The 12,437-nt window shown below is 34.9% G+C and overlaps 1 long non-coding RNA gene across 1 annotated transcript in view; it reads left to right on the top strand.

The window, feature by feature from the left end:
• The window catches only part of LOC143663592 (uncharacterized), a 43,929-nt gene extending 33,930 nt beyond the window's left edge, over nt 1–9,999 (top strand). Inside the window, exon 4 of the long non-coding RNA XR_013166060.1 lies at nt 9,809–9,999. This is a non-coding gene — a long non-coding RNA (uncharacterized LOC143663592). The remainder of the gene's footprint in view (nt 1–9,808) is intronic.
• Nucleotides 10,000–12,437: the final 2,438 nt, after the last annotated feature.

Genomic DNA, 12,437 nt, shown 5'->3' with positions numbered 1-12,437 from the left:
TGATGAGTGGAAGCCCATATTGCTGAGACCATGTATAACCCCCACCTCTACTACCATGTCCACTTATTTCATGAGCCCATTGGGTAATGACAGGAGTGGCTGGGGAAAGAGGATAACTTGTGTCCACAGAATTGGTCATCTTATCCATTTGATTATTAAAATTTTCCTCTTTCAAAATAACCCTTTGGTAAACATTCACACGGGATGCAATTATCTTCATGTTCTCCTGCCCACACAGAAAAGTCTCTCCACATAACTCTTCTCCAGACCTCTTTGTTGCCAATTGTCTAATCGCTCTCCTTTCAAGTCCCTGACAATCTACCCAAACCATTAACAACAGTCAGTATGCAAATGTACGTCTGGCTAGTTGTCCTTCCAAGCAAAATGAACAGCTTGGTGAATTTCTCAAAGTTTCCCCCATTGGGAGGATTTACCCTTACCACTATCCTTCAAGAAGATCTTAAAAAGGGGCTTGTGCTGTTTGAAATGATGTATGTACCCTAGAAAAGCTATGTTTTAATCCTAATCCCATTTTATAAAGGCAGCCCTTTCTTCTAATCCTTATTCAGTATTGTACGCTTGAAACTGTAATTAGATCATCTCCCTGGAGATGTGATTTAATCAAGAGTGGTTGTTAAACTGGATTAGGTAGAGGTATGTCTCCACCCATTTGGATGGGTCCTGATTAGTTTCTGAAGTCTTATAAAAGAGGAAATATTTTGGAGAATGAGAGATTTGGAGAGAAGAGAATGCCATAGCACCACGAAGCTGAGTCCACCAACCAGTGATCTTTGGAGATGAAGAAGGAAAATGCCTCTTCGGGAGTTTCATGAAACAGGAAGCCAGGAGAAGAAGCCAGCAGATTATACAGTGTTCATCATGTGCCTTTCCAGATGAGAGAGGAGCCCTGACTGTGTTTACCATGTGCCCTTTCATTTGAGAGAGAAACCCTAAACTTCATCAGCCTTCTTGAACAAAGGTTATCTTTCCCTGGATGCCTTAGATTGGAGATTTCTATAGACCTGTTTAATTGGGACATTTTCTCAGTCCTTAGTACTGTAACCTAGCAACTTATTAAATTCCCCTTTTTAGAAGTCATTCCGTTTCTAATATATTGCATTCTGGCAGTTAGCAAGCTAGAACAGGGCTGCAGTGCTGTAGCTGTCCACTTTGTACCACTTCCATTTCATAACGGAGTGCTCCTGAGCACTCTTAACTTTATGGCTTCATGGTTCAGACAACATCAAGCTCATGCTAGGCAACACAGGTGTCATGGTAACTTCGTGGCCCAAGATTAAACACTCAATCTCTTCTAGGGCACAGTAGCATGCCAAAAGATGTTTCTAAAGAGAGTAGTTATCTACAGAAGATGATAAAGCTTTCTTCCAAAATCCTAAGGGCCTGTGTTGTGATTCCCTTATAGGGTCCTTCCAAAGGCTTCGGACAGCATCTATGTCACCACTGACACTTCCAGTACCATTTGATCTGTTGAATCACATGACTGAACTTGCAAAGCAATTTGCACAGCAGTATCAGCTTATCACAGAATCTCTACTTGTTCTGGTCTCCACTGAAAATTAGCAGCTTTTCTGGTCACTTGGTAAATGGGCCAAGGTGGCACACCCAAATGAAGAATATGTTGTCTCCAAAATCCAAAGAGGTCAACTAGGCATTGTCTCTCCTTTCTGGTCATGGGAGGGGCCAAATACAACAGCTTGTCCTTCACTTTAGAAGGTATATCTTGACATGACCCACATCACTGAATACCTAGAAATTTTATTGAGTGGAAGGCCCCTGTATTTCTATTATATTTGTGTCCCATCCTCTGACACACAAATCCCTTGCCAATAAGACTAGGTTAGTTGCTACTTCTTGCTTCCTAGATCTAATGAACATATCATCAATTTAATAGACCATTGGATGCCTTGAGGAAGGGAGAAATGGTTAAAATCAATACTGTCAAGATTATGACATAGGACTGGAAATATGATATACCCTTGTGGTAGGACAGTAAATGTATACTGCTGGCCTTGCCAGCTAAGTGCGAACTGTTTCTGGTGGTCCTTACTAACAGCCACTGAGAATAAAGTATTTGCCAGATCAATAGGTGCATACCAGCTTACCAGTAGATGTGTCGATTTGCACAAGCAACGATACCACACCTGGAATAGCAAATACAATTGGAATCACCAACTGATTAAGTTTAAAATAATCCACTGCCATCCGCCAAGATCTATCTGTTTCTGAACAGGCCAAATAGGACAGTTCAAAGGAAATGAGGTGGAAATCACCATCCCTGCATCCTTCAACTTCTTAAGAGTGGCACTAATATCTGCAATCTCCCTAGGAAGCCAGTATTGCTTCTGATTTACTATTTTGCTAGTTAGGAATAGTTCTAGTGGCTTCTACTGTGCCTTTCCTCTTACTCCATGAGTCAGGGAACCAATTGGGGATTATTCCAGTTGCTGAGTATGTCTATTCCAATAGACATTCTGGAACTGGGGAAACAGCCACAGTTTTGGTCTGGGGACTCACTAGACCCATTGTGAGATGGACATGAGCTGAAACTCGATTGGTCAGCTAACCTTAATAAGCCCCTATTCTGGTGCACCAGTTTGATGTTTTGGGTTTTCTGGAATTAATGTCACATCTGAGACAATGTCTAATAACCCCCCAAATATCTGATCATTTCCTTTTCCCCAGTGCACCTTTATCCTGGTAAATGGTTGTAGGTCTGCTTGGTGAAAGCTGGAAGGAACATTAACAGTATAAATTTTTGGCAGTGTAACAGTGTCCTTCCCCAAGGGAATCTGGCCTTCCCCTTATCCAAGGGACTCTTAGTCTGTTAACTGTCTCAATTATGGAAATTGATTAAGGCACCATGATTTTGTGTTTTTGTAATTTAAGTTAGACTTTTGTTCACTTGTTATAGAAGAAATCTTCTATAACAAACAAGAATTTCATAGACTTCCCATCTATTTTAATTCTAAGTTCCCCATGATCTATGATCTAGTAGTTAAGGCCATAAACCTTTGTAAGTCAGATTATTTTGACTGCTGTTTTGAGTCTGCTGTCAAATATGGTAGCCATGCCCACTTTGCCTTTGGTGATTAAGTGCTGTCACGTGGCTTCTGACAACTTTGGATTTGATCATCCATTGTGTTCAAGGATTCCAACTCAGTGGCAGAAGTTCCCTCAGTAACAACTGACCAAAGTGTCTTCCACAGAAGTTGCATCATTTTACATTCCTACCAGCAATGAATGAGTGCTCTTATTTCTCCAATACTTGTAACTTTCAATTTTTTTTTCAGTAGCCATTCTAGGGTGTGCCACGGTATGTCATTGTGGTATTGATTCACATTCCCCTAATGAATAAAGATGTTGTGTGCTTTTTTCTTGTGTTTTTGCTACTTTTTTGCTTCTTTGAAGATGTGTCTACTCAAATTTTTTGTTCATTTTTAACAGGGTTGTTTGTCATTTTGTTGTTGAGTTGAAGGATTTCTTTATATATTCTGAATATCAATATTTTGTAAGATATGTGGTATCTAAATATTTTTGACCCACTGTATAAATTGCAATTTTGCTTTCATAATAAATGTCTTTGAGGCACAAATGTTTTTAATTGGATGATATCCAATTTACTTAGTTCTTTCTTTTATTGCTTGTATTTTGGTTGTAAAGTCTAAGAAACTATGATGTATTAGGATTCTTTAGGGAATAAGATCCAACACAAGATACCTGTAAATATGAGATTTTATAAAGATGTCTCATGCAATTGTGGGGATACACATGTCCAAATTCTATAGGGCAGGTAGCAAGCTGATAGCTCCAATGAACGTCTTAATGAATCCCCCAGGAGAGGTTGACTACCTAAAGCAGAGAAGGATGTATTCTTTTCCAACTTCTCCTTTAAAACCTTCAGCTGATTAGATTAAATATGACTAATTGTGGAATACACTCCCCTTGGCTGACAGCAGATGTAATCAGCTATGGATTTAATATGATTTAATAATCTGCATTCTGGTTTATTAACAAGCTATGAAATGTCCTTACACTAAAGGTTAGGCCAGTGCTTGCTTGACCAGACAACTGGGCACCATCTCCTTGCCAAGTTGTCACATGAACCCTAACAGTAACACATGACCTAACACAAAGCCCTAAAGATGGTTCCCTATATCTCCTTTTAGGAGTTTGAGAGTTCTAGTTTTTTACATTTAGGTCGATGATCTATTTTGAATTGTTTTTGTATATGTTGTGATGTAGGGGTCTACTTTCATTCTTTTGCATCTTTTCCATTTTTCCCAGCACCATATGTTGAGAAGGCTATTCTTTCCCAATTGAATGTTGTTTGTTCCCACATCAAAAATAAGTTTACCATAAATGTGAGGGTTCATTCCTGAGCTCAATTTGTTTCCATGGTTCTACATTTGTGCCAGCATTATACTATTTTGATTACTTTGGCTTTGTAATAATTTCTAAGAAAAGAAGTTTGCGCCCTCTAACTTTATCCTTCTCTTTTATTATGACTTTGGCCATTCAGGGCCCCTGAACCTTAATGTTCCATATAAATTTGAGGATTTGCTCTTCCATTTTTTGAAAGAATTTTCTTATAATTTTTATCGGGATTGCATTTAATCTAGAAACTGTTTGGGTAGAATTGAGAACTTAACAGTATTTAGTTTTCCAACCCATGAACACAGAATGTCCTTCAATTTATTGAGGTCTTTGATAGCTTTTAGCAATGTTTTTTAGTTTTATGAGCAAAAGTCCTTTTAGTACAACCTTGATTAGATTTATTCCTAGATAGTTGATTCTTTCAGTTGCCATCATAAATGGAATTTTTTCTTGATTTCTTCTTCTGATTGTGGTAAGAGAGCAGACTTTTCTTTTGGTTTAGCTGATGAATATTGGCAGATATATCAGAAAGGATGTTTTCAGACTTAAGTTCCTGAAGTGCCAAATCAAACTTCCTTAAGTTGCAATAAATGCAGTCTGGCTGATTTAGAAACTCCACAATGCCAAGCTAATATCACCTTCACTGTTGGACTAATTTTCATCAATATGATGTAACAGTTCCAGAAAGAGTAAAGTAACAAGATATCCCTCTGCTAAAGCATTTTCACCTGCATTGTCTCTCTTGATGTACACATGACCCCCAAGGATCATGCATAGTAGAGTTCATAGCTCTCAATCTAAGTCTAAAAAACGGTGTAAAGACACAGCCCAAATCTCTTCATACTTAGTCCTGAGCACTTTTTCTAAGTCTCAGAGTTACCCTGCTTTATGCTAAGATTTTCATTTGGATACGAGACTGTACATAGGAAATGGTGCCTGGCTTTGTGAGGGTTCTTTTAACATGATACTCTCCACTGCTCTAACTTCTCTGATGCAACTCCTTTCACATCTATACTCTACAGTCTCATTTATTTGTTCTGAAGCCATAATTTATTCTGAAATCTCTATTTTATTAAGAAGCTCTGTAATTTTTAATACTGCAAATGAAGAACAAATCATATTTTAGTAATGTTTACATATTTTTGAAATAATTTTATTTTAAAAATAATCTTATATGGTGAAGTATTTAAACACTGAAGTATCTTCTAGGAATTCATTTCAGTGCAGACAGCAAAAATACCCATTACAGTTGTTAAAATAACTAATTTTTTTATTTATCTCATGTGAAAGAAGCCTGGCAATAGACAATTCAGGATCAATAGAATGGTTCAACAAGGTTAGCAGAAAATGATCTTTATTGTTCTTGCTTTGTAATCTTGAAATTACAAGATTGCCTAATGGAGGCAATATGATCCTTGCACTTTAAGATACATCACTGTCACTTCAGACAGAAAGTGAAAAAAAAAAAGGAATTGGTAAAAGGAAGCGTTGCCAGGGATGCCTACCTATATCTCATTGGCCAAAAATGTGCCATATAATCATTGATAGCTGCAACAGATGCTGAGCTACTAATTATGTTAATTTTTTTATCCTTTGAAGTAAGAAAAGACAAGGAAGAATATGATTGAAATAACAATTATAATAAGCATCTGCTACACTGAATTAATTAACAAATATAAATGCATAATTACATACTATATACAAAGAATCTCGTAACCCTCCTAGGTCTTGCAGTTTTGTTACAGAGATACTGAACAAGTTTTAATATTGAAATTGAATATATGTAATACTTATTAAAGAGCTACTATGCCCTAGACATTGTTTTAAGTGTTTTACTTCTATTAATATTTTAATCTTCACATAATCTTTGAGACTAGTACTATTATTATGCCTATCTTACAAATGGAAAAATTGAGGCAAGAGAAGTGAGACCATTTCCAATTTTAATTATTCCCACATACGCTTATTTCTGTATTGGTAAAAATGAATGATATAACATATTTTGTGTTCAAGGAGTATTGATAAAATAAAATTCAAAAGCATGCTGTGCCAGGTCAAAACTATTATGTACCACAGAAAAGCCATTTTTAATTGTGATCCAATCTTGTGGGGCCAGATCTATTGTTCAGGGTGGAAAACTATGATTGAATTGCTTCCATGGAGATGGGCCTAGCCATTTATGGATGCGAACTTTTGATCAGATAGCGATGTAACTTCGCCCATTAAAGGTGGGTCTTGATAAGTTTACTAGAGTCCTTTAAAAGGGGAAACATTTTTGAGAAACCTCAGATGCAGATGTAGACACAGATGTTGAGGACTTTAGAAACCCCAGGGCGCTCATTTTATTTTAGAGCTGACAGAGATGCAGGCATTTGAGGATGCTTGAAGTGCTGACAGAGAGAGCAGATGCTTAGACACAGATATTTGGAGATGCAGAGCTCAGCCCTGTGAAATGCTAAGCAAGTCAGAACAATAGTTGTGTCCTGGAGGAGCTAAATGAAGACCCACAGATGCTTAGCGAGGAAACCACTGGAATCAGAAGCTAGAAGCAACAGAACTGGAAATAAGGACCAGGAGACACCAGCCACATACCTTCATATGTGACAGACATCACCCTTCCTATGTCACAGTATCTTTCTCTGAATGTCTTACTTTGGATATTTTTATGGTTTTAGAATTGTAAACTTAAAACTTAATAAATTCTCTATTTAAATGTCACTCCACTTCTGGTATATTGCATTAAACAGCATTTAGCAAACTAATACACATGCATATTAGTTTATCAGAGAATATCACCTGAAAGATATTATCTAAGTATAGCTGATAAGTCTAATTGTTGTCCAGAGAAATGGAACAAAGAAAAATGGGTCATGTTATCTATTTCTACCATTGTTGCAGATGTTTAAAATAATAGTCTGTCATAACACAATTGCAGTTCTCTAATATTGTCTGTGGCCAGCACTTTGTCAAAATGCAATAATCAATGATAGTAGCATAAAATCATATATTATACTAACAATGAATAGTTAATCCATTTCAATTTCTCATTGATGGTCATTAAAGCAGTTAGTAATGAAGTATTAAAAAACTTTCCTGACAAAAATCAGAAAACAAACTCATTTCCCTTCTGAATGTTTGTGACTATAGGTTATAATTTTAAACCTAAAAAATTTAAATTTAAATTGAAACCCAACTCTTAAAAGTAAATGCTATTCTGAATTTTCTATATTTCATACAGGTTTATGAACTTGTTAATCTTAAACTATTACAGTGATTGTGCCAAATTTAGTGCTTTGCAATGCATTAACATTCTCAGTTCTGTTTATACATCCATGCATTTGTCCTATTATCCATGAAAGTTCTCTCACAGGCAAATCTTGTTTTATGGTTGCTAACCTTGCTTGAGATTAAGTGACTAATAGTTTGAGTCTTAGCACCATTTACTTTTTTTTTGCTTGTTTTTACCATTTACTTTTAAGAGTGACAATTGCTATGATAAAAATGAAAGGGTTCTGTTCCCCTTGCAGTCAAGTGAGTGGTTGACACCTCCCCCAATCCTCTTCGCTCACTCAGTGGAGTCGCGGAGTGATGCTGACTTATGTTAGTCAAATTCTGTAGGTGGATTTAAGGCCGTTGGCTTTCTTTTCATCTCTTCAGTGATTTGATGGACCCACATATGCCATGCTATCTGAGCCAGAATAAAGGGTATATGATGAATATATAATATATTATATATATATGTATGTATGGAATGCTGTGCCATTGTTTCATTGATAGCTGTGCACTATTCAAGAATTTTTCTACCACATAAATTCCTTTTTAATCTCTATTTTGTGTTTAATTTTTTTCTTTTCATCATCGCCTCAAAGATATGTCTGAAGAGTAACGAGAATCAAGTTCCTTTTACTGACATGTTTTACTACTTTCGTCTGTTCTTTAAAATCTTACACGCACTCTTAGCTGCCAACAGCACCAAAATAAACCATAATTATGGATTTGAAGGGAAGATTTCTATAATGATTCTTGCCAAACATACTGTGTCCAGTCATCATTTCATTAAAATTTCTGACCTTTTTGAATATTCACAAAACTACTTATAATCTCCAATATCTCATTCTTTGAATCATATGAGTGAACATTTTATCATCCACTTAACCTGATAACATTGCTCTTTGTTAATCATGTCACTACCTACTGATTAAAACTAACTTCTCAAAAATATATTCTTTCAATAATAGGACATTTTTTTCACCCCTAAGCATAAGTGGATGTCAATCTTTATAATATATAATATATAAGGAGAATATTTTAAAATACTGAATTCTTTGTTTTTTTCCCCTCTATATTTCTCTTTTATTTCCTCCAGTTTTAGTAGGAAGCTAATTGGTGTTCATTGCCTTAGGGAAATCTGGTAGTATTACAGAAAAAATAGTTTTTAATGGAATATATCTATTTATATTCTTTGTTTCCAAAATCCTAATTCCTAATAGTAAGGAAAATAGAAATGGAGGTAAGGGTGATAAAAAAGCATTTAAGCTTCTGAAAAATTTTTATCAGTGAATAATATGACGTTTTGAGAGAAAAAGTGAGTTGATCAAGGTAGCATAATTGTAAACAGAAATATTCTGAAGTTGCAGAAAACCACAGGTGTGTGTGCAGCAGCGTGTGAATACAAGACAGGGGTGTTGTGCATAAAATATATCCCTACTTCAACCACAGATAGACCCACTGGCTATGTGGAATTGGTGCCTACTAATGAAGCTGACCTTACTCTAACTCTTTTTTATGTGAGTAAAACATCTTTCCATCAAAGCCTGTGTGAGCTGTACTTTTGCCAGCCATTTGGACACCCTTTATGGAGTGGGTTGTCATCTCGTTACATGTCTCTCCTTCTGACCAACAGGGAAATTACTTGAACATTTCATTTCTCCATCTGTACAATGGATAAAAATTGTACCTATTTCATGTAGTTATGAGTATTAAATGGAGTTAATATTTATAAAAAACTATGTACTGTAAATAGTTTAGCATAAAATATTAGTTCTTATTGCTTTTCTTATTACTTATTCAATAACAACTTACTAAATTTTTACCATGGGTAGAGCAATCTATGAAGTCCCAAAAATCAAATGTAAAATGCCATGATCTCTTGTTCACTGTCTATTACATGTCTCTTATTCAATATTTTCATAATCTTCACTTACAACTTTCAGATTACATGTTTTGGCAAAATTTAATTTTTTTTTGTTTCACTTCTTCTTTCCTTAAGATCTCAGCTATTGTATATAAATTACGAATTCTGGAAAGCAAATTTTTTCTATAATTCATTTTGGCAGGGGTCTTTAGATTCTTTATCTCATGAATGTGAATCCCATATGTTTTACTGAAGAAATATTTCTGTGTTTGATTACAGGGGTTACTAAAGACCTTACTGGAGTATAATGAGAGATTTCCTCTATTTGCTGCTGCACTTCCAGAAACAGAAAAATACTTTGAAATTCTGAACTCATGTGGACCTTGGGGCTTTGAATAAGGAGTTGTGGCTGTATGTCTGAATTTATTGAGCACTCATTTTGTGCTAGACTGGAAATACAATAAGATGGTTAAAATTCTACTTTAGTTTAGTAGTAGGGAAAAAATAAAATAGCTTTGGATTGTAAAAACTTCCAGAAGATAAAAATTGGAGTGAACTTCTTTAAGAAAAGATGTCAGAGAAGACTTCATAGTAAATGAGACATATCACTAGGAAATGATTTTTATTTTCATTTTTTAGCTAAGAAAATAACTAATATTGAATTGGGTGAACATAAAGTGAAAATAATATATGCCATTACACTTTGATAAGTGATCATGTAGTTTTATTTTTCATGGCTAGTGTACTTTTCAAGAGTAATACTAACAGCCATATAGAGTTCCTGTTCTGATGTTACAAAATAATAAATATTCGGTAGGGTATAAAATATTATGTTTCAAAAAAGGTTTAAAATTTCAATTTCAAAAACTTATAGTTAATAATTATCTAAACATGGACAACAATTGTTTTCACCGTGGATAAATAGAATCTAGGAAACTGATAGCACAATGACATTTCAAAGACAAAAAGCATAACTTTTCTTATATTTGTAGAGTCAAAGGTACGAAGCGCTATTCATATCACTGCATCTATTTTAGCCACTTCAAATGCTACTCCATCTGATTAGCACAGTGTGTTAGAACAAGGTGTTAATAATTGTGTTAACAGATTTGGTCTCAGGGTAATGGGGATGCCTGAACTGTTACCCCCATAAAAAATTTGCACTGCAAGAGATTGCTAACAGGATCAGGCAAAGGCTGATGAGTATCTTGATATGCCATTATGCTTTCATGAATACACTCATATATTTCTGCTAATTCTGCACAAAGATGTTAGTTTGCTTTTATACATCTGAATATTTCAAGGAGATATGAAAAAATAAGGTTCTATCTCAGATCTCCAGAGTAATGACCACTGCAATAATTTAATTTCATATATATTACAATATGTATACACACACATACACACACTAACATATATATACATATACATAAATTGTATATATATTAAAATCTGAAACATTGTTCTAGTTTTAAGACATAATGCTCACTATGTAAACTTTAGAGTTTTTTAAATATTAACTTCATCTTTGGATTGTACTTGTAATGATAGCTTACTAACTTATATGTATAAAAAAAGCATATGTAACATAATATGTACCATGCACTTTTCTATGTATTTGAAGTATAATGATTATTACAAACCTCACAATATCCCTATAATATGTCTTCATAGCATTGTCTTAATTTTAGCCCTATTTTATGATTGAGAAATGAGTAAAATAAGACACAGAAAGTTTAAATAACTTGCTTCATGTCATACCCCTCAAAAATGGTGTGAACCCAAGAAATACAGCCATAGAACATGTGTTTTTAATTATGATGACAAGGTACTCAGGAAGATTCAGCTTCATATTCTTAGTAAAAGTTTATATTGTAGCTATCTTCTCAGTCTAAAGATTGTCTAAAGCAAGAAAAATTATCAAATTGGGTAAGCAAAATTAGTGGATTTGCTTAGGTGACTTGATTTCATTACGATATTGAAGAGTGATTTTCAATTCAAATATAATAGTGAATATTTCAGTTATCATTCTAGCATCTTTTAAACATCTCCACCAATACTGTCACCACTCATATTGTACAAGCTATTACTCAGATAGAATAATACCATCCATAGAGGTGAGCTCTGCTTGATATAAAGTAATCATTTTAATGCCAATCGCTATTGCTACAGATACTGGATCAGTTAAACCAGGTTTAAAACCACGAGTATCATAACGTTCCTCTTTCCTTGATATATAGTATGTGTTGAGGGGTCAAATCATGTATCCCCAAAAAACAAGTTCAAATCTTAATCCTAATTTTTGTCAGTGTCGATCCATTTGTAAATAGATCTTTGATTATACCAAGCTGAGTTTTGTGTAGACTCAACGTGAAAAGGATCTTCAAAGTTCCTTCAGTTTGTTGTAGCCAAACTGAAATGTGATGAGTCTTAATTCATATGATTGAAGTCCTTAGAAAGAGGGGAAATTTGGACACAATCACAATAAGCCAGAGATGCTATTGCCAGAATGCTACAGACTCTTAGAGAATGCAAGATCTGTTAATACCTTGATATTGTACTTCCAACTTCTAGGCTGAGACAATAAATTGCTGTTGTTAAAGTCAACCCATTGAGTGGTATTGAAAACTGGAAGAAATTTAATCCTTGTTATACTTGGAAGAGAGTTTCATAAATTTGTGTCCTAAGACTGGTGAAATTATGAGCCTTGACCATAGGTTGTCTGTCAACTACTCTTATGTCCAAGTTTTCTGTAAATTCTTTTGATTGAGGAGGCCACAGAGAACATTTTCATATTTCACATCCCTTGAATAGGGAAACCTTTTCTAATTCAGCTGCCCAAAGGGTGAATTTTTCAAATTTTCTCTCCTGATGGAGTATTTTTCCCAATTAATCTGTCCATGAAGGT

The sequence above is a fragment of the Tamandua tetradactyla genome, chromosome 19, assembly GCF_023851605.1.
Source record: "Tamandua tetradactyla isolate mTamTet1 chromosome 19, mTamTet1.pri, whole genome shotgun sequence".
NCBI lineage: Eukaryota > Metazoa > Chordata > Mammalia > Pilosa > Myrmecophagidae > Tamandua > Tamandua tetradactyla.
This window is presented reverse-complemented; position numbering and strand designations above follow the sequence as displayed.